The sequence below is a fragment of the Triturus cristatus genome, chromosome 7 (genome assembly GCF_964204655.1).
Source record: "Triturus cristatus chromosome 7, aTriCri1.1, whole genome shotgun sequence".
NCBI lineage: Eukaryota > Metazoa > Chordata > Amphibia > Caudata > Salamandridae > Triturus > Triturus cristatus.
The window spans coordinates 985566053-985592903 of record NC_140590.1 but is presented as its reverse complement, the minus strand read 5'-3'; the positions used below and the strand labels follow the sequence as shown (position 1 = coordinate 985592903).

Below are 26851 nucleotides of genomic sequence, written 5' to 3'. Positions count from 1 at the left end.
ACTAATGGAACAGGAGGGATTCTGCATGAGGACTGTAGAAAGAGATATTATTACTCTTATGAGTTGGATCTGGTGATATTTCAGAGCAGGGGGAATACCTCCAAAGGTTCTGCTGATGAACTGGATTAAAACTTAAATACATTTTGGGACACTCATAGCTGTGCTTAGATAACTGAATTTTGTCACTTTAAGTTACTTTTTTCAGTCTTTCACTTTCCATTGGTGTTACTTCCGATAACAACATGAGGTACACACATCATGCCACATTATGTCATTTGCATTCGTACTGAATACTTTTGCACATTGACGGACCATTTAACAGCAATATTTTCGCTGACTGACCCGTGTAAAAACAGCGCGGGCACCGCCTGATCTGGACAGAAGGCCATTTTTCACTGTGCAAATGTCATAGCAAACCTGCAGTGCACAAGTGCATGCATTTTCGGCCCTTGTTCATAATTACCTAGGATGCTAGAGGCAGGTTTACCTGGACTTGGTAAAGACCTGCATCAGGGATGTGACCTGCTGAGTTTGTAAAACAGTAAGCGCTGCAAAATTTTGCTCAGACCCAAATGCCTACTTAGAGCACCATAAGACAATCCTTGCCTCTTCACTCACTCTTGCAGGTTCTTGTACTCTCTGCTTTTTCCGTTTGCCACTATTTTACAGTCTTTTTCTTCCCCTTTCTTCCCTCTTTTGTGCTATTCTCTCTCCTGGTCTGGATCAAATGTTGTCACAGGACCAACAGGATTACTTTAGGGATGTTGTGGCCTGGTATCCCTTGTAGGTGGTGGTCCAAATATGCAGTAGCCCACAGGAATCCAATACACCTTGGTGTTGTGAGCTGGTTTCGACTAGGCGAAATATCAGAATCAGTTGGTGGCTGGAATATGCACTAAGTTGGAGATTGGCAGGACGGACTGCCGATCATCGCTGATCAGAGCAGAGGATGGGTTGGGTGGAGGAGTTGGGTGCTGGACCTTGACATGGGCTTGGATGGACAATGTGTAGGGCCCTGGAATTAAGGTTTGCTCTTGGGGCATTGCAGCTGTTTTCACAGAGGATTGGGCTTCACAGTGGGTTTTCAGATTTCTGAGGGGAATGGAAGAAAAGTGCAGGAAAGGGTGGTTATCCTGTGGCCTGCCCAGGGTTCTGGGCGGTGGTTGACAGAGATGGGTTTCTCTTCTTCTTCCACACATTTCTTGATGACTTAATTGGAAAAAGTCAAAAGTAGATTGCAAGACCTTTTCTTTAGATCCTGGGGTATTAGGTGGTCACCGGGCTGTATCTGTGTTACTGTTGTTTGCCCACGGTGTTTCTGGTCAGACGACTATTTCATTCCTTTACAATGATGAGGTTACTTATTTTGTATACTTATCTCTTAAAAAATTTCAATTGTGAGCAGTCGTAGCATACTCCAGGAGATGTCAAAGAGATTGGTGCTCAGATACACCATGACATTGTAATCAGACTTGATAAACCTTATACCAGACCGCCTTGGTATTTTTTAATAGGGCCTAGTTTGTAGGAAGAGGCTATGGAAATAAACCACCAAAATAGACTCTGCAACTAATAATCAGGGTCACTGAAATTATGCGGCAGAGTAGGAGCAAATTATGCAGCAGGGTTGACTAAATTATGTGTCAAGAAAAAGAAAATTATGCAGCATATTGCAACACATTTTGTGATAGTACTACTTCATTATTTTGTCATTTTGAGGTCGAGCATAGACAGCACTTGCGCTGTCAGGCTGATCTTTTGTATGTACTTTGGGGGCTTGGACTTCGCCCATCGCTTTTCATTTATCTAATTGCTTGTCTTCTGAAATTCCTTGCTTGCCAGTGGGTAATTCCTCTTCCTGGTCCCTCCTTTTTAGAACTCGTTCAATTCTCCAGGCGCGTAGCTAGGGGGGGGCGGTGGGGGCGGACCGCCCCAGGCGGCACTGTTTTTAGGGCGGCCGCTCAGCACTGGTGGCCCGTTGCGGCTGCGGCGGCCTTTATAATTTATTTAGGGACAGATTTGACTGTCCCTAAATAAATTATAAAGTCAGCCGCGGCCGCAACAGCGCGCGCGGCCGGCGGCCCAGTTAAAAGTTAAACTTGTCTTCAAGCAGCGCGGTGAGCGCGCTGCGCACTGCACGCACCTGACGCTGCCCAGCAGACCTACTTGTTTGTGGTGCGCCAGTGCGTCAGCGCCTGCTGCAGTGCTGCCTTGCCATCATGACGTCGGTCGGTTCCGGTTCGGTAAGACTAGAGCCAGGACTACGTATTGGTCACCCAGCCTGCTCCAGGGCCTCGCGATGAGAACGTTACGTAGTGGTGACGCGTCACGCGCTTCACCACTACGCACTCGTGAGGACCCAATTCTGTGCTGCACAGGTCGGAGTCGGATTGTCGGAGAAAATAAGTTTGTTTATTCCTATTCCCCTTTCCTGACCCCTGCAGCTGCTTATCGCATCAGGCTGTGACACAGAGTTCGACTAGTAGGTAAGAGAATGTGTTATTATTTTTTTTCTTTTAAAAATATGTGCAGGCCCAGCAGGACACATACTTCTGTGCACGTCATTTAAACAGTTTTTATCCTTCTCATGGCCGATGCAGGACACAATATGACAACGCAATTCAGAATGCCCAGATAACGCTAGTGATTAATGATCCTGCTGGAGAGCAATCGTTTGTCTGTTGGTAGTTTTTAAGTGCAGATGAACTGTATTTTATGTGGATAGCTCAGTGGGTTACTGCCTTTGTCACAGAGATCCTTGTGTTACTTGCAGTTCAGAAGTTACAATCCTAACATAGGACAGTGACCAATGAACTGTCATCAAAGAGCTGCATACAAACATGAATGGTATTGTTTTTTTTGTTATGTGATATAGTTAGAGCTTCCTCAGTCTTTCATCATTCTAATGTTGCTAAAATGAGTATGTTTGAGCAGAGATACATTTTTATCAGTAAAGCTGATCCCCATGGAATACTCTTTTAAATCCTAAGGTTGTGTTTCCCCAGACCAAATCCTCTCAAAATATACTGCCCACCAGTATGGATGACATGTGATTCCTACACCTTGTAATCCTCATTGGCTTATGTGACATTCCCTGTAGACTGATTTACATACTTGTATGATTGATTGTCTCTGTATAATGTGTTTGTGGTGTAAAGTGCTGACACACTACACTACACTGATATGAGTAGCGCTAAACAACAAATGCATATGAGAGAGGGGCTACGGAGCGATGAGAGGCACTGGTGGAGGGTGGCAGTGAGGGAATCTGAGGAGGAGGTAGTTGGAGGGGCTGTGGAGCGATGAGGGGCACTGGTGGAGGGTGACTGCAGGGCTCGAGTCGGGGTACCAGGCGGGTGGACGGTGTCCCCTCACTTATTTTAACGGGAGCTCGATTACTGGAGCAAATGGAGCCACACATTTACTCTTTGGCCTCTCTGGGGCGAGATTGGAGCTCATTCAGAACGCTGCTCACGCGCTGGCTTCTCTGATGCAATGGCATCTAAGGGGTGAGCGAGGGGAGGCAATGAGTCTGATGGTGCAAGCCACTTTCGTGACATTACTTCCTGTTGTGACGTCAGCGTCCCCATACTTCTTTTTTTAGGACTTGTGCCCTGGGTGACAGTGAGGGAATCCGAGGAAGAGGTCATGGTGTGGAGGGGGAGCTAGGGTGAGATGAGGAGCACTGGTGGAGGGTGGTAGTGAGGGAGTCTGAGGAGGAGGTCATGAGGGGGAGAGGCTGCAGAGAGATAAGGGGCACTGGTGGATGGTGGCAGTGAGGGAGTCCAAGGAGGAGGTCATGAGGGGGAGGGGCTATGGGGAGATGAGGGGCACTTGTGGCGTGAGGCTGTGAGGGAATCTGAGGAGGAGGTCACTAGGGGGGCCATGGAGGGACGAGGGGCACTGTTGGAAGGTGGTAGTAAAGGTATTTACAGAGAAAGAGGTTATTAGTGTGGCGCCAAAAAAGACTTTCGCATCAGCGCTAAAGCCGGCCCTGTCATGGCCTTTCTGTTTTTGTTTATTTAATTAGCAGTCGGGTCATAAGGGCTACTGTGGAACATGCTTTAAAGTGCTGCTAATTATATTTACTGCTATATTCAATGTTTTAAGTTTTAAGGTGATTTTACTAATGTTTTTACCGGGAAAAAGCAAAGTGGAGCTCGATAGTGCCTGATATGGGGCTGGGGCCCAAGGACAGCTGTGAGAAAAGGTGCACTGGAGAGAGGAGTAGTGGATAATCAAGCCTGTAAGGGAGAGCGTTGCCGAGTCCGGGGTCAGCTGGAGGTAGTAATGAAGAGGGAGCCTCCATGAAGGCTCAAACAGATGGAGCCTGAGTAGTATCACTTGCCTGATACTCCCACCTCAAAAAAATCCTCTTCCCATCAAAGGAACATTACATGGAAAAAGCACTTTTTGTGAGTGATAATATTTAGAAAGAGATTTGGAAAAGAGTGAGTTTTACTGGTCCTTATAAGGCTAAGAAGAGATAAAGGAGGGCTCTGAAGCAGGCCTGCCCAGACATATATGCGACAAATCGAGCCCGCAGTGGCCCACCCAAATGCACCCTTGGCCCACCCAAATAAAAATTCCTGGAGCCAGGCCTGATGTGTGGCAAAAATATTTGTGCATGTTTGTTATGTGGCATTGCTCTGTGGTGGTGACTGTTTTTAAGCTGCCTCATCTGGAGGCATCCGACTGGGCCTCAGTGGGTTTATCCTGCTGGCTACGATGCATGCTAGTATTTTACAATGAACATTTATGTGCGATGGGGATAGTGATATGTATGGTTAGGGTTGAATGGCCACACAGTGTTAAAGATCCTCAACCCTTTACGTTCAAAAAATGGGTGAGCACAGCTCTAAACGGTTTGAAGCTGAAAGGCTCTCCACAGAGAAGAGGCATGGGGCTTCAAAAAGCATTCCATAAGCGATCAATGACTGGGTGTATAATAATGTTAACAGACAAATCTTGTGGTTCCAGCATCTGAGCAGTACTTCCAAAATTAAGACCCATTACACACATTAAAATCCCACTCCACATTGAGGAAGAATGTAACAGCTTGGACCCAGGGGCTTAGTTGATCCTCGACCATTTACATTCAAACAATGGATGTCTGGAGCTGACAGCATGGCACTCCACAGAGCAGCCCTGCCCTGGCACTGCCTCCCAGCCCGTGTCTCTCTCGGCAGTGGCTCCCTTCCTGTGTCCTGGGTAGACTTGGGGGTAAGTTACAGGCTCAGCCCACAGGACAGGCGGCTCTCAGCTTCCCACCATTGGCTGCACTTCCAGCCCATTAGGAAAATGAAGACCCCTCTCCGGTTGCCCGAGCGGCTAATGCCGTTTTCTGGAAACCCTCCTCATTCTCTTTATCACTCCCTGGCCTCTCTCCCTCACACTGGCCCTCCTCATTCTCTTCCTGTCTCGCCTGTTGGTCGCCCCCCTAAGTATGTGCATCTACAGTCCCTCTACCAATTTGCCTGCCTCTACTCCTTCATTACCTCCCGCTGCTCTCTGACACAAGCCTGACCATGTAATTGCACGTTCTTTTTTCTTCCTGCATCGCGTCCTCTTCCATGAGGTTCCCTCCCTGTCCGGAGTGTGTCTTGCTGTGCATTGCCCTCCCAGGTTCTTTTGTGTCCTCCGTCCCCAGACGTGAACCAACCCCTGCCATAGAGACCCTGGCTCTGGCTGCCACCACTGTGGAGTGCTGCTGGAGGCTGAGTGAGGTAAGAGCTAAACGTTTTCAGAGGGGATATTTAGTGAGTGGCAGAGTGGCAGCATAGCTGCCAAGGTTTCAGATGTGTGACATTTTCTCATAACTTCAGTGTAATTATGATTGACATTTCAACGATTATGAGCATAGCTCCCAAGGTTTCAAATTGCTATGTGTGACATTTTCATAATTCAATTGTAGTTGTGAGTGACATTTCAACGACTATGAGTGACACTTCTTTGCGAGCAAAACTCAAGCAATGAAGACGAGGGAAACATATATATATATATATATATCAGTAATTACACCCATTTGAGCAATGAGAAACTCTAAGAAGACTAAAACTGGTACAAATGTCTGCGGCGGCGGACTCATAATTGCAATAAAATTATGAAAATATCACACCCAGCAATCTGAAAGCTTGGCAGCTATGCACTTTGAGGCTGCTCTTTACCAACTGACGTTGGAACTACTCAAAACAACAATGTACAGTAGAACTCTTCTTACTGTGTATCATCTGTGACTTGTCCATGCACATCAAGGGTTGGATCTCTTTGGCAGTACCCCCATATAAGTCATATAGATTGCACAATTTTCTTCTCTAATGTATAATTCAGATGTAGCTTACTCAAATTATTTTAACTTATGTTGGTAATAGATTTTAATGGGCACATATAACAGGGGGGCACAGTAGTATAGCACAATACAGCCCATCCCATAATCTCCATGATTATCTCATGTACATCCAGGGTTCGATTCCCTGGCTTTACATCCCTTAATTTTCAGTTTGATTGTTATTGTCTTCTTTAATTTAGCCATAATGTATGTGTGGTATTAGTTTGGCAATATATTTAAATAGACACACCTAACAGCATCTCATGTAAGTTTAGCATAATGCAGCCTACCTGGTATGCTCAAGACTCACCTCTGTACATCTACTTCCTTTAATCTAGATGTATTTCACTTAAATTTTAGCAGCTGACAATCACACTTAACATGCTTGATGTCGTCTTTGTCTTGTATCTATTTATTTGCCCTGCACATTTCTTTATTTCGAAACATTGACCATTCTTGGCCGACATCACTGTGGTTTAATATTTCTTGTTTCTTCTGAATATTCAAGGAGTGCCGCAGCGCCGGAACAGTTTGTCCCGGGTCTTGGATAGAGTTGAACAAGTCCCCATGGCCCCCACAACTGTGTTTAAGGATTGTGATCATAATGTGTCGGCCCTCCCTGTATTTTAGCTTTGGGCCCCCAGGCAGGCTGTGCACCATGTGTGTGTGCTGAGGCTGCTGTGAAGGAGAGATGCACTATTACAAGCTGGTTTTGGGTACCAAGAGCACACGTCTTTTCATTCCCAGGGAGTTGGTTGCTGCTGCTTTGAAGTAATGACAGGGAGCGGCCCCTGGATGTTGCCTTTGGGCCACCAGAGTGGGCTTTGTATCTGGTCTGTGTTGGCAAGGTGGAGCTGACTGACCCCTTTGTGCTGCGTTTAGTTTTAAGGGCACACAGTGAGTCATTCCCTGTGAATAATTAATTTGCTGTTTTTGAAAGATAAAGAATCACAGGCTTCGACACTGTTAAGTTGGTTTTGGGTCCCCAGAGCACATCACGTTCGTGCAGGTCCCCACTGCTTTAATGGTGGGACCATGATGTATGGTCATTTAATGTCAGCTGTAGATGAAGGTTACATGAACAGTGTCATGTGTGTGCATGTTTGCATTGTGTTGAGGGGATTACCAGGTAATTGTTCACGCAGCTCTCTGATGGATGTCATATGAGGTTTTTCTGAGTCCCCAGATAGATCATGCAGTCTGTGTGTTCTCTTTTGTACTGCCAGTCACCGGTGTATTCAACTGTGTAGCCTTGGACCGTGTCATGTATGTGCATGTAACTTGCATGATCAAGGTAACTATTCGAGGCGATATTACGTTTTTTTCGGACCTCTTTGAAGTGCATGCCCTCCCGCCGGGGGGGGGGTGGGGGGGGGGGGGGGGGGCGGCAATCTGAGGGATAGCCCCGGGCGCCACAAGCTCTAGCTACGCCACTGCTGGAGTATCACCCCATGACTTTTTGGCTTCCACTTTTTTTCTATTTTACTACCAGCTCACAAACTTAAAAAAAAAATCAGAACAGCTCTTTACCTACACAAACGCTCGCTCCCTCTCCTCGGGCTGCAGCTGCCACCCCCTCCCTCCTGCTTGTTTGCTTTAGCTGTTCACATATGCCAACACTTGCTCGCAAGCTCGCTCCCTCTCCTTAGGCTGCAGCTTCCTCATCCTCCCTCCTGCTTATTTACTTGACGGTAGTTTAACATTGCTAAGACGGTAGTTTCCGTCGCATCTGTTAACCATATTGCTTAAATTCCCTTACCAGTACCACACATGCGTGAATCTCACTGTCCACACAGAGGTCCTGCTGTGTGTGTGGCTGTAACCTTTGTTTTGTGGGTAGAGCAAGTAGGGTAGCGCTCATTCCTCAACTTACACAGCTTGTGCCAGGACGCGAATCCCCAATTAACAAAGCCCACTAGAGGTATAGTGTCTGATGCATGTAAGAAGCACTATGATTGGCTGCATCCCTTGCGCATGCACTTTTAGGTAGCATGGTTGGCTGTTCAGTACAGAAAGTGAGTGCATTTCTGAGGCTGATACTGGTCAATGGACAAACTGCACATGCTCCAGCAGTTCGATGCATAGCCAAAGACTTTGGAGGATTTTAGAATTAAGACCTGCGGGGGAGCTGTAGGTAAGAAGACGACAATCCCCTAGATGCTGAGAGTGGTTTGGTTCATGCAGCAAGAGCCTATGAATTGGTTGAGTCATAGACCATTTTTTGTAAAATCCTGCGAGTGGCAGCCAATTCACCGTTTAAAAGGGGAGAGACAGAGCATTTGTTGTGAGCATGGAAAGGTTCCTTGTGTACATTTTAGGTGACAGTTGCATTTAGTTGTTAATGCATCCAGTTTGCCAAATATGGATTATGAACCTACAGATTTCAGATGCACATTTGCTCTTTTTATTAATATCTGACAGTGGGTGTTGGTTCCAGTGGTTATTTTCTTTTCTACAATTGTTTTACGTTAATTTCAATGCAAATAAACCTATATATTTCAACTGAATCTAGTTGCAGAATTCCTTTCTAGCTGATAACTGAAATAATAGGAAGGGAACACAGAATACTGTGTGTATAGAAAAGCATCCCATTTAATGAGTGCATGTTTGTCTGGTTAGAGGTGTGTAAGTCAGCGATTTCGGACAGAGAGCAGAGCAAGTGGTCTGAGTTCATGTTTATTTGAAATAAGAGGTCTGAAATTTTGACTAACAAATTCATACCCAAAGATAGACAACATTTACATAGTTTTGAGATGCAGTAATAAAAGTAGGTAACACAAATCAGAGTAGAAGATCAAGGCATTGTGGAATGATTAGTACTGCTTTTCATACAGCGTTTACTACCGCTATGTTGACATTGAAACCCTTTTTGGAGTGGTAGAATTCTCCTGTGGCTATCCTAACTGCCTTAGAGACTTTCATAAGAAATTACAGTCTGTGAGTAATTTAATTTACATGGCTGTTACATGGCTGTCATGTACTTTGAGGAGTAAGGTTGTTATAAAATGTCACGAGAACATCATGCATTATAGCTGATTTAGAATAAATGCTTGATTATCCCTGCTGCTGTTCCACCGAAATAGTTCATGGTGAAGCTTAGTGGTCTTGTAGGTGCTTGTGTATTCGGTCATGTAAGGAACTAATAATTCACACATTTTACCTTGAATGCTATGGTAGAATTTTACTGCGTTTCCTTATTAATAAATCCTTATGCTTGTTGTGGAGTATCATTATACATGACATCCCATAAGCTCAGCCACTGTCAGATCCACTGAATATGATTTCAGCCATGTTTGGCCATTGCTTCTTGAGTGGCTCTTGACTGGAGTCTGAGGTTGATGAATTATTTGCCACCTTTACCAAATCTTGAATGGATTAATGATATTATTTATGTGGAAGCATGTGTGTTGTTTAACTCACCCCTTCTGGCAAATTGTCCCCCTTCTTATTGGATGATAATGTTTAGGTCATGTTGGTCAATTTGTTTTTATGGAATTGGCTAGGGAAAAGCAAGGTCTTTGCCATCCTGTTGTATTCTGGGTGGTTGTCAATTGATTTTTATCCATAGCCGTGTAGTGCCATACCCAAATATTTATAATTTGGGTTTCTTTTCGTCTTAGTATTGCCTAAATTCTAGACACCTTTCTTGATCAACTTTTTCCCAGGAATTACCATATTAGTTTTATCAAAATTGATTGCCATAAACTCCTCCTTGCAATATATATTCAGCACATTTAAAAGCCTCTGCAAACCTACACCTGTTTGATTTAAAAGCAGCACATCATCAGCATATTGCAAAGAGGTTAACTTCTGGGTACCAATGGATGGTGGATGGGATAGTGCTTGATTTAAGAGCAGGCTCAATTCAGAAATACACACGTTATTTAAGAGTGGGACACAGCACACACCCTTGTTTTTACCCCCTAGTTATTTGTATCTTTCTTGACAGTGTGTGGTTATCACCCAGTTTAATGTCAACCCAGTTATTAGAATAGAGTAATTGAATTGCAATTAGCAGAATGCCTGGGATTTTCAAATCCACCAATTTCTTCCATAACCGGCTCCTGTAAACATGATTGAATGCTTTAGAAAAATCAATAAAGCATGCGTAAATCGGCTATTTCCTCTGCATTGACTTCTTTATTGGCATAGTTAGGCACATCAAAGTTGTCTAAAGGGTTAAGTTTCATCCTGAACCCTGTTTGATTAAAAAACTATTTTTTATTTGACCATGGTTCCAGATCGCTCAAGATCAGACTAGCAAAATATTTAGCCTCAATGTCTATTAGACTAATTAGTAGATGACTGGGGGGGTAGTGTTCAACCATTTTTTATAGATAGGATAAAAAATCACCCCCTTCCATGGCGTGAATTTCCAAGCAATGGTTAAAGAGATTCTGAAAAGCAGCTACCCAATAATTCATATCTTGTTTATATATCGCTGCTTGGAGACTGTTTGGACCTGGAGTACCGTACCCTCGGCATCTAGTAATTTGTTCAAGAATTTCTTGCTGGGAGTAAGTCAGAGAAGTTGCTTTTTTATCCACACCTAGCCAGTTGGACTGTGCATCGACTTGACAATAAATATTTTCTATGTTTACCCAGGATGTTGAATCAACTGTATTTTCCAGCTTATTCATTAAAAGTAAAAAAAGCCTGCTGTTTTTCTTTTTTTTGCAGGCTAAAAAGAAGTCCCTCCAGCCCCGGACGTCTGCACTTGTCTTTGTTTCCCATAAAGGTTTTTTATATTCCTTTCTCAGATCTTCCAGCTACCTTGTATGTTCTGCTTTGTCTTCTATTTTTGTCAGCCACTTAATTTCCTGATTCAGAAATTTATTTCGTGCACTTAATTCCTTTGAGTACTAATTTTTGCACTTAGGTCTCCTTGCATTATTCTTATACCGTTGATCCCCTCCCAGCTCAGTTCTTATCTTGCTTAGTGCTGATCCTCACCCCTCAATCCGATCTTTGGTTTTCCCCAAAAGTGTTCCCCCTACCCACTTCCATTCAGTGTATTTTGCCAGTAGACCACTGTTCCAGACTATACCAGAGTTGAAGCTGAACCCAGTGCCCTCGTTTGCACTGCATCTTATTAGAATTGCTTATGATTATACACTGCTGATAGTGGTCAATTCCACATCTCGGTGTGATTGTAAACTCGTGGATATCTTTAAACAGCCCCATAAAACTAAACGTGTAGTCCAACACTGTGTGTGAACCCATGGGTATTGTATTGTGTTCTATTGTATCCTATTGTATTGTAATTGCATTTATAGAGCGCTTACTAACCCTGACGAGGCGTAGAAGGGCTTTTTTGTGATATGTAATGTTTGCCTGAATCCAACTGCTAGGCCAACTCTTTTATCGCCTATATGATTTCGGGTGATCGTTTGATAGCCTAGAGGAACAGCTTTATGCAGGAATGGAGCCATATCAGAGGGTATATCAGAGGAGATGCAGCCAATTAATCCTCTTAGTCCGAGGGCTTCCGGGGTTGCCAAAAATAGATGATCACATTTCTCTAACTTACTATAGCTTGACCTCTGGAGCGGAATTTCCTTAGTGACATTGATTCTTTTATCCTCCTTCTGTGGTTGGCTAGATTCAAATTAAAATCTCCAGTCAGCAGCCATGGCGTGTTTCCATGTTAATGGATAGCTCTAGTAACTTTTGTTTAACTGAGTCAATAATTAGATTTTTCTGACAAGGTCTTGGTGTCATATATATGTTGATCACCACAAGGGGACCACGATCTGCCATGTGCATCCAGTTTTCAATTTGGACAGACAGAATATATGCAGAATTAATATTTAATTTAGTGACTACAAAAGCATGTTTTATTGAAACTTATGTAGAGAGGCCTCCATTCATATGGCCTTTCATTTTTGCATTATCAGCCAGCACGTAATACTCAATGAAACCATTTAGAGGGGGTTCCTCTTCTTTCCATGTTTCCTGAAAGCACCTAAGAACATGTTTTGCCACCACAGTTGCGTCAGCCTGGAGCCTGGAGCTTTTTTGAGTCTGCTATATTCCAAGAAAGGATTGAAGTTGAATCATTTATGGTACCTGAGCTTCTTTGTACGGGGGGGCAGGGTCGGACTGGCTGTAGCGGTGAGCCGGAAGGGTGGGGGCCAGTTTTCGAGCGGTGGGGGCCACATTTTGTTACTGGTGGCCAGTTTTGCAGCAGTGTTGCAATATCGGCCCCCAGTAACAAAAGCGACAGCACTGCTAAAGCTGCAGCAGTGCTGCTTCTCACCATCAACCCCTGCTCCACCAGGCAGGGCCAGCAGAATTGCCAGGTCTGGTTTGTGTTCCCAGTCCGGCCCTGGGGGTCATGCATTTTTTATTACTATGTACTGCCTGCAATAACATCTCCAATCCTCAACCTTATACTTTGCCGTAGTGTCAAACTTGTACTGGTGACCCAAGGAGAAATCCCATACAATTAAACTGTTTTTTACTCCATCTAGATTTGAGCTTTTAATGGGTCCCAAAGCTTCCTATAACATCGAGCCCATCCCAGAGCCTTTGCGCCAACCTATGCTCTTCTTTGGGACATCATCTGACTTTTCTCAGCCTTTCCCACTGTGGCTCTTCCAGTAGCATTGCTGGATAGCTTCTGCTCCCAAGGAAAGTAACAATGATATCCCATTCTGCAAAGGTATCTCGTTTAGATAGGATGAACTGAGCAATTTCTGATGAGTTCCATGTAACACCTGTCATTTAATTCTGTTTCCTTACCTATAGGGGTTTAAATTCTACTGCCACTATATTTCCTGAAGTTAGGTGCCTGCGATTGTTGTCAGCACCAGTTTTAAAATATTTTGCCTGTTTAATATATGATTTCGCCCCCTGGATACATATTCTGGGTAGAAAGCTGTCTTAGTGGAATAATATTTTGCGCCTCCTGGCGGGCATTGTTGCTCATCGGGAGCTACCCGCAGCTTAATGCCCACTTCTTATGGTCCTGGGGATCTATGCTCTTTTTTGAGACTATCTCTGGGGTCTCCTGGTGTATATGGTGTAAGACAGTGCCCAGTTTCCCCTTTAACTGGATTTGCTGATCCTGTTTTCCCACCTTCAGCAGTATATACTTGCATAGGTTGACCACCAATTACTGAACTTGTCCCCAATTGCGCTTTTTTAGGGAATTGCTTTATGAAGCTGCAAGAGGACCTATGTGTTAATACGTTGATACTGTTGCTGTTCATATCGTCCTCAGAGATTCTCCCTTCGGTATTTTGTACCTATTTCCCTTCTGTTTAGTTGATCTTGTTCCCCTCTTCCATTGACTCTTGTAGTTCTATAACCACTCGGTCTAACTTTGCCTTATTTCTAATCGTCAGTTGGGCGTCCTCACTCTTAATACTATCCCCATGATCACCCCGTGTGAACATCCTAAAAATTGGACGCTTAATTCTTTCCTCCCCCCCAACATTTTTGTGCTCATCTCCTGCTTATTCTAAAAGTTACTTGCACAAATAATATTACAACCCCCTGCCCTGATTAGGAGCTGTTAAGGCATTTTCTTTTTCATTTTAAACGCAGCTTTATCTCTCAGATTTTCCAAGTGACTCCCAACTACATATCACCTATTGTATCTGATGATGTTGGGGGCTTTTCATTTGTAATTGTAGATTGGGTACAAAAGGTGTGCTTATGCTGCCTCTGGAACCAAATCCTTTTGCATATTTCTCCTGGGAGGTTCCACCTGGGTGGTTCAATGAAAAAGCAGCTTCTCATTTGCCTTGGACAACGTCTCGCTCTTAACATTGTCAAATGCTTTGGCACACCATATATTTGCCACCTATTCAGATTTTATCCTAGGGCCACCCCCCTAAGCATAACAACTCTGTTGCTAAGTGGGATTTGGTTGGCAGATCTTCAAGACTCTGGTTGTTTCCTCAAGTTTGGTTTAGCCTAGCAAGATCCTAGCTTACTCAAACATATGCGGTTACAAGCCACTTCAGAGGACGTCTTGCATGGTTCTGTGTTCCCCTAGCTTTGCTCTATCACCATTTGTGTACTGACCCTTCCTGCCCCTTAGCTGTTCCTCCTCTTCCTGATACCAGACCGTCAACTCCACCTGCCGCAGACTCCACAACGACACGGGCCCAACCTGGGTATAAACCCTGCCAGACCCTACCCATCTCTCCACCACCAGACCCACACTCACCGCTTTGACTCCACAATCCAGGTCTCTGCTGATGCAGTGGAGTCACGGCGGCAGGAAGAACGGTCCAGAACCAGAGCAGGGGGCACAGGGCCAGTATGGGGCTGACACCAGGCTGAAGGATGCAAGATGCTACGGTGGGGCAGGGACTGATGACAGGCAGGCTGACGGTAGCATAAGAATCAGCCCACCAGGGAGAAACACTGTCAACGGGGAGCTGGCAACAACGGAACACCACCTGACGGTCCAAAGAGAACTCAGCTGCAGGAGCTAGGGTGACCAACTGGCACGGGTGCAAATTCAGGACAGTCAGTGTGAAAATTCAGGACAAAGGGTGAAAATTCAGGAAACAAATTCAGGGCAGAAGGTCAAAATTCAGGACAAAAATTTGGGACAAAACATACGTTTTACAGACATATCAGAGGAGGTCGCACAATAGTATATAAGTAAATAGACAACCAAAATAAGTACAAGTCAAAATAAGTTTATATACGGTTGAGACAATCGTGCACTTCACAGTTTTCCAGTATGCGCGCACCTTTGCAAAGCGACATCAGGCCCAGGCACACCACATGCTGTCACTGTAATAAGGCCCATTGTCATTCTATCTGTGATAATCGTCTGCAGTCTCAGAATGACAATGGGCCTGTCCACAGTCTTTGCGAGGTCCAGGAGGGGTTGCCTCAGTCTACAGATTAAAAGATAAGTGCGAGAGGACCCAAGTGGCAACTTTTAAACTCATGAGGCCCCTCGCAGGGGAACAGCATACCTTCCTGAAATTCCCCAATTTGATTTTAGTATGATGTCGGTAAGGGATCCGTAATTTGGGGACCCCAAATTACGGACGCCTTACAGACATCATACTAAAATAACGGACGGTCCCTGAAATTTACGGACGGTTGGTCATCCTAGCAGGCGTGTGGGCACTCTAGCCACTTCCGCAACAGCTCACACAGCAGCTTCACACAGCAGCGTCCTACAGTGAGTGCCAGCTTACGCTGACGGGGAGGAGCCTGTGTCAGTAAAGTAGGGGCAGTTTCATCAAAGGACAAACATTTGTACATCACCAAGTGAAGTCTTTATTTGTTTTGAATTTCAAAATATGTGTTTCATTTTTGTTTTCCCTACGTGCTGAATGCATACAATCAATTTACAGGTATTTATATTCTGTTGTGTACTGCAAAAATAGCTAGATCCTTCAGCCTTTTCTTTCACTTTCCCTGTACTCCAGTAAGATTGTCACATAATTCACTTTAAAAACTCCTCTAGCTTTGCAGTGAGAGAAAAGTAAACACCAATCCCCATGCTAAAAGAATAAGCAGCAATCTGTCAAAAGACATAGCCTGCCATTTGTCCTCTGTCAGGGAAGCAAATGTGTCAAATAAAACGTAATTTAAAGGCGTCTTTAATTATTTATCAGACTTTCCCAACCCTCCAAAAATCGCCTCACGACTCACCAGTGGGTCATGACCCACACTTTGGGATACTCTGGTCTAGTGTATAGCAACTCCATCCATCTGTGAAATCCCCAATCCAGCCACAGGCTGTCTATGACCCTATACAGGTATCTCTTTTCTCGGTTGTCAAAGGCTTCTTCTAGATCTACTGTCATTACTAGCTCTTCATCTTGGACTTTAGGGCCCCCCATTAGTACATTGATAAATCTGCATAAATTCAGGGTAGCATTGCGACCTGGAATAAACCCTGTTTGATTCCTGTATTAGTCCACTCATACAGGGTATTAATCTTGCGGTGAGAACACTGATCGGTATTTTGTAATCAGTGTTTAACACTGATAATGGCCGGTATGCCACAGCATCTTTCTGGTCTTTCCCGGGATTGAGTAGGGGGACCACAATAGCCTCACTTATATGGGGGAGTGATCTTTTCTCCCATTCCGCAGCATACAGGGCTGTCAACCAAGTAGCCAGTATATCTTTGTAGGCTGCATAATTATCTACTTGTTATCATCCTATCCCAGTACTTTCACCTATTCCATTCCCATAACTGCTCCTTTAATGTCTCCCTCAGTTATTTCCCCTCCTAGTTCACCTGTCACCTCCCGAGGGAGGGCGTGGTAGGGGAGACCTCAACAAATTCCATTGTCGTCTAGTTTAAACCCCTAACCCTGCTAGTATAGAGTCTGGGATACTATTGTGTGAAGACTCCGTTTATTTCTACTTAATTATGGACCTCGTTACCCTGATCAATAGTAATACCTTGGATCTGGGAGCCCCTTTTATGTGAGTTTGCCAGTCAAGCTAACAATGTCCCCAACTTATCTCCTTCATCATGTGCCCTCACCATGTATTCTTTATCATCAGAGCACCAAAATCATTCAACTCTTTTAGCCTGTGCTTCTTCAGTTTCCCGCAGAGCCGCTTGTAGCCCCTGGGTATTAGGTCTACATTGTTCTATATCTCAATCCCTCAGGGCCTTTTCCCACTTATCTACTTCATGTACGAGTGTTTTACGTGTTCCTACTGCCTCAGCCTTACATTGCCCTGTAATCACTGATTTAGAGGCTTCCCAGTTGCGTAAAGCTATGTAATGGTACCCTAATTCTCAATTAAATAATTTTGGATGCCTGTCCCTATGTTTGCCATATAGCAGAGGCATCAAGGTTCTCTACTTTTAATTTCCAACCAGGTGGAGGGCGAGTGTTTGCTCCCAGGCTAATGTGATAAGAATAGAGTTGTGGTCTGACATGTTCGACATGCATGGGAACCTGTCTAGTTGAAGATGAAGCTCACGCAGGGCTGAAAATTAGGAACAATCCCATTCTTCAGTGCGGGTTACCCTCCATGAATCAATTATCCCCAATGTATCTTTTTAGCCAATCGTATGGTGGGTGAGTCCTGATGAGGGGGGAGTGATCTGTCCAGAGTTGTGTCTGTCACACAGTTAAAGTCTCCTCCGACTATAAAAGAATGTGGCATACAGGGTGCTATCAGTTGGGAAATCATATCAAGGAACCCAGCCTGATCTGAGTTGGGGGCATATAACTTCACTATGGTCACATACCTTCCATTGAGCCAGCCACAAATTAGGACATATCAACCATTCTGTACCCATATGAGTACCCCAGAGCAAAAGCTGACTATGAGGTAAAATATATACCTGCCTCCTCCAGCGCTTGGCAAGTGCCATACCCTCTTGCCTATTCAAGAGAGCCTCCTGCAATAATGGAATTTGGATCACTTTCTGCTTCAGATATCACTGCTGCTTTTAAAACCTACTCATGTTAAGATCCCAATCATTCCATGATACAATCTTCTAGATGAGTGCCATTCCTGTTAAATAGGTTAAGAGACTCTATCCACATCCCTACATCTTGCTGGCTTCCTAGTCCCAGCCTCTCCGATCCCCAACAACCATATTAGGTGCCCAATACTTCACATGTGTACTAACAAAACTAGCCCAACCTCTCCCCAGGATAGTGAGGCAACATCAACCCCATCCAAATCATTCGTCTTGAGAACCAACAGACTGAGCGTGATCACACAATTCAAGTCAAAAGAGGGGCAGCACCTATGGTGGAGCTCTATCTCCTGGTGTGTCGCCATTCAACCCAATTCGACTCCATCGCTAATTTACATTTCACTGATATTTCCCATGTGTTGCTTACCAAAATTATACATACAACAGTTACATAAAGGGAAACAACCCCCCACCCCCCCAAAGCAAGTGTTATGAAGGAGAGTCAAAAAATGTAATCCGTCGATCTTGGCATTTATAGGAAAATGCCTGATGAGCTACCTTAGTCATGTGTCGAATCCAACTCAAGGCCATAATCTGCACCATTACCAGTATCAGCAGCCAGTGCACGTCCATTCATCTCTGTGTTTTTCCTTGATCTCCCAGCTGCCACCAATTCTATCCCTATGTGTTTGGTCTTTAGTGGGGTAACCCTAGAATGTTGGTTTTTCCTATGCTATATTCAATGTTTAGATCAACTCAGACAATATGACAAATGCGGAAATTGTTGTTGTTTTTTAATTAAAATTAATTAATACATTCATAGCTAATAGACAGTTTTATTATGCATAAACAGATGTTAAAAACATTACAATCAATAAAAGCAATATAAACAATACTGTGGCACAGTTGTATACTGTTCAGGGATGGGTCCCTTCAGCGGATGTTCGGTAGAATAGAGGAGGACATGGCTATTGTCTGAACCCAGGTAGGATGTTGTCTCTAAGTTACTTGCAGCTGGGTAGGGTATGTGCATTGTGGCTATTGATTCTTCTGTTTTAGTTATTCTATTAGCCATCATGCGCAGGTCATCTTGAAGCAGTCCTTTATTCTCCACTAAAGTATCTATTTTGAGCTTGAGGGCATCAATAGTGTCCTTAATAGCAGCAAGTAGAGTTTCGTGTCTCTGGATGTGCCTCTCCACCCACTTTTGAATAGTGATGTAGCTGTTCCTCATGGTCGCTTGGTTGGTGGGCGCGTCCCCACCATCCACATCCCCAGTTTTCCACTTGGAATGGTACCCCATATTGCTAATGGAGAACCTCACTGTTCTGTCCTAATTATAACCAACCGGAGGTAAGGTGCTGGGGTTCAGTAGGTGAGTTCTATTAGGGGTACCTTACACTATCTTTGAATTCAGTTCATCTGTGAAACAAATCGCTTTTCATGATAACTAATGTGTATTCAAACGGGGCCCATTGTGTTAAGCAGTCCAGCACCTCCGCTTCAGGCCCAGTGCCAGGCCCTTCCTTTGTTCTTTGCTGCGATTGGGCCTATAAAAATGGGGCAAAATACTACCTCCCTCTTCCAACATGGCAATCATCTTGAAGATTTGCTGCTGGAGAGCACTCCCCCACACACATCCACTTATGATTGTGGCCATTTCCATCTCTTATGCCCCCTGCAGTGCTGTTGTTATTCTCTTACCACAGGGGGAGCTCTAGTGCAGGTCAATCAGTCTGTGTCAGACTTCATTCACCGTCGACTGGGCTGAACTTTCAACTAGGTCCTGCTGTTTGCAGGGCCAAGCTTTATAGGCTCAGACTGTTGGCACTCTCCAGCCTAAAGATTGGCACACCGCATCGTTTAATGAGGAGCGACTCCCTACTCTATGCTTCCACAGCGCTGATTTAATCTCTAGTGAGAGGGAGAACCAGCCATAGGACTCATGCCATCCCCTACGGTCCAATTCTCCATGCCACAGGCATCAGCCTCCTTCCTCCATGGCCCGCTGCATAAAACCCAATGTTCTCAGGCACCGGCTACCAGCTTCACCCCGCGGCAGTGATGTCTGTACGCAGCTTCTGATGCAGAGTGCCACTGCCCCAGCTTATGCCTCATAAGGGCAGCAGGGACTTTTCTGCGCTCACTGTCACCGGCCGCCAGCTCCCAGGTTGAGTGAGGCCTCCTGTACTCTTCATTTCAGCTTACCCAAGCATGTAATATTTGTGCCCTCGGCAGATATTTTGCTCTAAGAAGTTCTCTGTCGGCCCTCGGCCCCATGTGGCCTGTCTCCACCAATCTTGGCAGCTGCCATCTTTTTCAGCCACGGGGCCCTCTGTGGCTGCAATAACTTGATTTCACCTCGATCAGTAGCAAAGCCCCCAAGATTACCCATTGGGCATGTTCTACCCAAGTAGTGCCCTTGTTTTGGTGGGCAGGAGGTCAGTTATTTTGTTGGATGAGGCCAGGTGTTGCCAGCCCACCGGACACCACGTGAATCACTGCCTACCCTAACAGCAACCACGTCCCTATGTTTTTATTTCTTATTTATTCATTTAGTGCATTTTTATAAAGCGCGGACATTACCCGAAGGTGTCAGAGCGCTGTACAATAGAGCTAGTTACGTTACAAGAGAAAAGTGGTACAAAATAGAACATTACAAAGAAAAACAGGAGACTAAAAACGAAGGGTACACAAACACAAAATCCAACACAGCACGCTGAGGTGAGGAATGTAAAGGAAACAATACAAATGTACAATTAAGAGCGAACTTCCAAGAGGGGCCTGAGAATGAAAGTATTAGTTCTGAAAGTGTCTTTGGAAGAGAAGAGATTTGAGATCAGCTTTGAAGATCCGGGTAGAGGAGGTGGCACAGAGCAATGGGGGAAGTGAGTTCCAGATTCTCACCGCATTGCCTGAGAAGGATTGAGCAATCGATCTTTCCCTTTTGAAGACAGGGGGCTCAAGCAGAAGCTTTTCCGCATTGCGAGAGGCTCGAGAGCCTCCGGACAATTTCAATTTATTTGCCAGGTAACGAGGGGCGGACATGTGGAAGGCTTTGTGTGTGATACAGGCAGTTTTGTAAATAGATCTTGCCTCGATCGGAAGCCATTGAAGAGAGGACAGGATAGGAGTGACGTGGTCGCTTCGTTTAGACCCTGAAATGAAGCGAGCTGCTGAATGGAGGATGGATTTGAGAGGGGAGAGGTGGGATTTGGGTAGGCCCGTCAGAAGAGAATTGCAATAATCCAGTCTTGAGAGAACCAGCGATTGTATCAAGGTGTTTAAGTCTTTCTCCGGGAAGGATCGACGGATTCCCCACAGAAGGCATAACTGGTACCGTGCGTTCTTGGCAATAGAGTTGATGTGGGAGATTAGGTTGAATCTTTTGTCAAGAATGACACCTAGGGATTTAGCGCTGTCGACAATGATGGGTTTGTTGTTGATTAAGTTCAGCTGATCCATCCACAATTGAATGGGAGGAGGTGAGAAAGAGGTAGAAAGGAGGAGGAATTCAGTTTTGGCGGGATTTAGAATGAGTTGGTGAGCTAACATCCAGTTGTGAATGGAGTTGAGAGTGGAGTTGAGTAGTGAGAGATCGTGTGCGGAAGACACCTTGAGGTAGATTTGAGTGTCATCCGCATAAAGATGGTAATGGATCCCAGATTTGCTTAGGAGGTTCCCTAATGGTTCCAGGTAGAGATTAAACAGAGTGGGTGCCAGGATAGAACCTTGAGGGACGCCTTGACCTACAGGCAATGGAGATGAAAGACTGTTCGTTATCTTAATCATTTGGGATCTGTCTGAGAGGAAACAGGCAAACCATTTAAGCACTGTGCCATCCAATCCCATTCTCTGTTGAAGAGTGTTGAGGAGGGTGCTATGATTAACAGTGTCAAAGGCTGCAGAAAGGTCTAGAAAAAACAGAAGACACGATTCCCCAGAGTCGAGTATATGCAGCGCATCATCAATCACTTGCAACAGGGCTGTTTCAGTGCTGCAATTTTGGATGAAGCCAGATTGGAAAACGTCGAGGAGATTATTGTCCATAATATGTAGGGAAAGTTGTTTCGCAACACATTTTTCAGTGATTTTTGAAAGAAAAGGGAGGTTGGTGATAGGGCGAAAGTTATTGATGTCGTTCGCATCAGCGGAGGTTTTTTTTAGCAGAGGGGTAACCTGTCCTGATTTAAGGGCAACAGGGAGGGAGCCTTGACTTAGGAAGAGATTAACTAGCCCGGTCCAGTAAGAGAGAGTATGGGTGTAGAAATCGATGGCGATGACGCTAGGGATGGGGTCAGAAGAGTGGTTGGATGGTTTGGTTTCGAGGATGCATTTGAGGAGGTCATCTTCCGAGATGACGTCAAAGTATTGCCAGGTGACTAAGGATTTCCACGCCTCAAAAGGGGTGGGGTGGGCGACCTGATCCACCAGTGCTTTGACCTTTTCATATGTGTTCTTTCTTGCACAATGGCTTACATTTGGAAGCGAACAACGGAGAGAAATTCAATCGATAGTTATATATGTTCTACTATTCTGTGTTCCCACATTTCTCCAAATAAAAGCAGTATCTCACTGACCACCACTATATTTTCTTATCCAGAGTGCCCTGTAAATGCTTAACTTTGGCTAGACTCATGCACTTTTGTCACATTTCTGTGGAAAATCCCTACCACCCAGCGAACTCACAGTTCTCCCAATAAAAGCAGTATCCCACTTCAGTGGCTGGGCCGATTGCCCCGGACAGGAACAGATCAAACAATGATCAGGGTGAAGGCAATGTGGTGTCAAATGAGTCTGCACCTGGATAAAGTTTTGGCCCATTCCTACGAAATGCCTTAAATTCACCCCCTCAGTAGACATTGTTTGAGTTAGGAGAAATTGTGGTAAGAATTTGACCATTGGCTGGAAGTGCCCGAGTTTTCTGTCACATAAATATGGGACACATTGGCCTTGTTGACAAATACTCTGATATTGGCGGGGCATTCTCATTGAAAAAACATGCTACAATCCACTTATGCCACAACATCACCAGATTCCCATGGATTTCTAGGTTTCAGAATTGCCAGGGTTGATAGAGTTCCCCCAGTTTCCAGCTGACTCAGAGCACACATAGTACAGCCATTCCCCATTGCAAGAGATAGGAAACTGGGATTTACATCCAGACTGCTGGCCAATTTGTCAAAACTATCACCTAAAGAATCTGGGAGGATAGAAAGACTGTTGGGACTTTAGGGGTTGCCAACACAGACATACCCCAACCCCATTCTTAAAAAAATAACCATGCTTGTGGCCTCTGCTGCAGTGATTCTTGACCACCAAGTGCTGTGCCTAAGGTCCTAGAACTCTTGGCTGTGTCCAACCGTACTTGCCCTGCCACAGTTGAAAAGCTGGGACTTATAAACATTGTGGACTTCTAGACCTTTGGAGCACCAGGACAAACCCCCACCCAGCTGATCCAGCCAATGTTCAAGTTCACTGGGCTAAGGAATCAGGTTTCTCCCACTCATAGCTTTTTCACAGCAGTAAATTCAATTCAGAAAACCTTTGGCCAGAAGATATCTGGACTTTTGGAGAAGGTATCCAATCTTGTGGTACTCATCCTTGAGTACAGCCCGTACCCTAGCCCTGCTTTAGGGTTCGGAGACCAAAAAGGAGAATAAGTCTAAGGTAAAAATCATGGCTAGTTGAAGGCGCCAAAAGTATCCAACCAGTGAGGGGTCTTCTCTGGGTGCAAAACTTTACTTTTTGCCACTCTGAGCATTTCCTGCTAAAGCCAATAGCTTCAGCAGGACCTCATTCAATGCTTATCTGAGTATGTGAGATACAGCCTGCTGCCTTGCCCCGCTGAAATATTTTGACTTCCATTTCAGAGACAAAGTCCTAAGGTTAAACCTCGAACCAGGTCAAACCTGGTAAAGGGGTATCCGACCCGTGCTCCATCGCGGTCAGCCTGAAATCGCGCCTATATCCCGGTCTAACTTGACCATGGACTACCATTGCCGCTTTGTGGCAACATTTTCCCTTAAAGCTTTAAAAATTCATATGTTCGCTTTTCCTTATTGGATTTTTGTTCTTTTGATGTCATTCTAATTATTACATTTTACCCCTTATTTTTAAATTCAGTTTGGGCTTTTTCTTGCTTGGTGGTTTAACTTTATTACTGTTTGGGTAGTACATAAAAACTTTTTACATTGCCCTAAGTTAAGCTTGTGTGCTCTGTAGCATTGTTAGCAGGGGGGTGAGCTCAGGTTATTTAGTGACTTTCACCCTGACAAGGGTTGTGATTATTCCTTGAAGTGGGCAGCCACCCACCCCAAATAATAATCCAATTTCCAATAATTAGTTTGATGATGCCTTTTGCTGATAGCTATCTCAATGTTGTGCTCCTACATTGAGTTTGTCTTAACTTGACTTTGTCTACATCAGAACATGTGGAATATTTGGTACTTAATGTAATGCGGAACCTTGACTTTTAGGGCACCTTAATGTAGCCAAATTTGTGATAAACTTACCACCCCATTCACAAGCTGGTGCAAACGGCCCATATCACCAGTTTTCTGGCGATAGCAGCGGCAAAAAACATCACCAAGGATGACCCCGGCAACTATCGCTAATGAGATGCAGAGTAGGCGTTCCCGAGCAAAAAGCAGTGTCAACACCACTTCACAACATTCTCAACAACCAGACATATCGACGATAAGATCACAAAACAGGCGATAAGGCGCGGTAGCACCAGGAAACTAACACCTGCTCTGACCTGGTGTAAAGTCGGACGACAGCCGGCACCAGACAAGAGAGCACAGCCCAAAGCCAAACATGAAGAACAACAGATGCCCCGTGCAAATGAACATGCAGCCCAGGGCCCCAATAGGGCAACAACACCCACCCCGCCACCACACCCAGGATGACCCCACCGGAACTCCCCTGGACCACCACAGAGGCAGCACAGACAAAGACAGCTGACCCACAGGAAACACACCAGCCTCACAGACTCAACACCAGAGGATGCCATTGCCCACTACAGGCGCAAAAGGACAACCATCCTCCGCATCCTGACCGTCATCGCCCAACAGGCCGATGGCACCAACACAGCGGACAACCAACATCCCTCCCCACACAAAGCTGTTGGCTGTGATACACCTGTTGGCCTCTGGTACCCCCAAACCAACACCCGCCAGAGTCGGAGGAGTCTCACAGCCAGCAGCATCCAAGTCCCTCACACCTGTCCTGGATGCCATCATCAGCCTGGTACCCCAGTATCTATACGTCCACCACAATGTGCAGGATCCGCTGGAGACCTAGCAAGGACCATACGCCATAGCTGGATGCACGCATGTGTTGGGGGCAATCCACAGCACACATGTCCTATTTGTGCCCCCTGGTGACACAGCACACAATCACCACAACAGAAAGCACATGCATTCCATCAATGTGCAGGCAATAGTGGACCACCAGGGACTCGTCACCAATGTCGCTGTCAACTACCCAGCCAGTGTGCATGATTCCTTCATCCCCTGACAGTCCATCATCAACCAGCGCTACCAGGATGGCACCAAGGGAAATGCACTGCCCCTTGACAAGTTCCAAATGAATACCCCACACACCTCAACTCCACAACCATGCAACTCACAACTCTGGCAATACACATGTCACAAAATAACATACAACATGCAAAACAACATGCCCACCCACCAGCCACGACAGAACAACTTACAATGTTAACCTGGGCAAGCCGTGAACATGAGCCATCAACAGCATGGCACCCCAGCCACACAATAGCGGAATGTGGGGAGAGGTGGGAACCAGGCATGTGCAAAGGAGGCAAGACAACCATGATTGGGAAAGTACACAATGCGAAGAGTGGCGGCGATGTGCTGGACAGACCGCAGTATGCAGAACACACCCATATCCATGGTGACATACACCGCTGGTGTATGGAGTGTAGTGGACAGTGGACTCAACCATGTCACCCCAGCCAGTGGGGGAGTCCACAGAAATGTTGCCTGTTACGCCCCCCAGTAAGCGTGAGCAGAGTGGGATGGCCCTGCGTACGCAAGGCCAGTGTAGGGGTGTGAATAAAAAGCACATAGCCCTGGGCGTGGTCCTGTTCAGGAATGCCCAAAGTCTCTGCTAGGGCGGCGCCTCTCACCCCACCACGAGGCCGACGCCGTCCTTCTGAGCGGAGTTGCCTGTAATCCTGTCGTACCCCAGCCCGCTGGGCCCCGAACCCATCAGGCGCAGCCAGGCCACACTGATCACCTGCAGACACCGGCGTGTTGAAAGGAGGGCCCACCACGTGCCAGCGCAAGCTCCAAGCCCGAGGCCCGCTACCCTGGCAGCCTCTCAGACCATCACAGCCTCCACGACACAGGCACTCTTTACTCCTTTCTCATTGACATACTCTACTGCTGCACCCGGCCTACACTACGGTCAAGTAGGTCACACATTTGGAACTGAGTCTTGATTACACGATGGCAGAGTACATATGTTATTGCAGGTCTTATGTCAGTGTACTCCCTTCGATGTGGTGCCACCAAGTCTGTGCATAGCAGTACAGCCACACATGTCTGTGGGGCTACGCTGACTACTCCCCTCGGCCTACACTGTGCACGAGTAGGTCACTGAATTGGAACTGGACATCGATCATTCAAAGGCAGAACACATATCATTGCACGCAAGGAGAGGCGTAAGAGGATGACGCGTTGCAGTCCGGAGGGAATAGGATCACCGTTACGGAGGTGATTGGACACTACCGACAACTGCCCTGGTGTCACTAACTCTGTGCAACGCGAGCCAATGACACGTGGCTGTGGGCCGCTGCTGACCGCTGCCTCCGGCCTACACTGCAGTCCAGTAGGTCACAGAGTCTTGATTTAGCAATGGCGGAGTTCATATCAGTGTACCAGCATCACCGCAGACTGCATCCCCTCCCAGCACCGATGCCACTAAGTCTGTTCCCTGACATTCATGGACACTCTCTGGTTGAACTTTGGTGGCGTCTGAGTCCATGGACTAGGGGTTAGTTTAAATCCTCATGTGGCTGATGCCTAATTGGTGTTGGCAACGAGGCTGTCGCTTTCCACTCCCCTATTTGCTGCTTCCGGATAACATCAAACCTCTGCATCATGCCCTGGAGGACACCT

General features: G+C 45.6%; 1 long non-coding RNA gene across 1 annotated transcript in view; it reads left to right on the top strand.

Annotated features, from left to right (window-relative positions):
* LOC146810961 (uncharacterized) overlaps positions 1-26851 on the top strand; it is a 179126-nt gene that overhangs the window by 61108 nt on the left and 91167 nt on the right. Inside the window, exon 5 of the long non-coding RNA XR_014966660.1 lies at positions 11009-11066. This is a non-coding gene — a long non-coding RNA (uncharacterized LOC146810961). The remainder of the gene's footprint in view (positions 1-11008; positions 11067-26851) is intronic.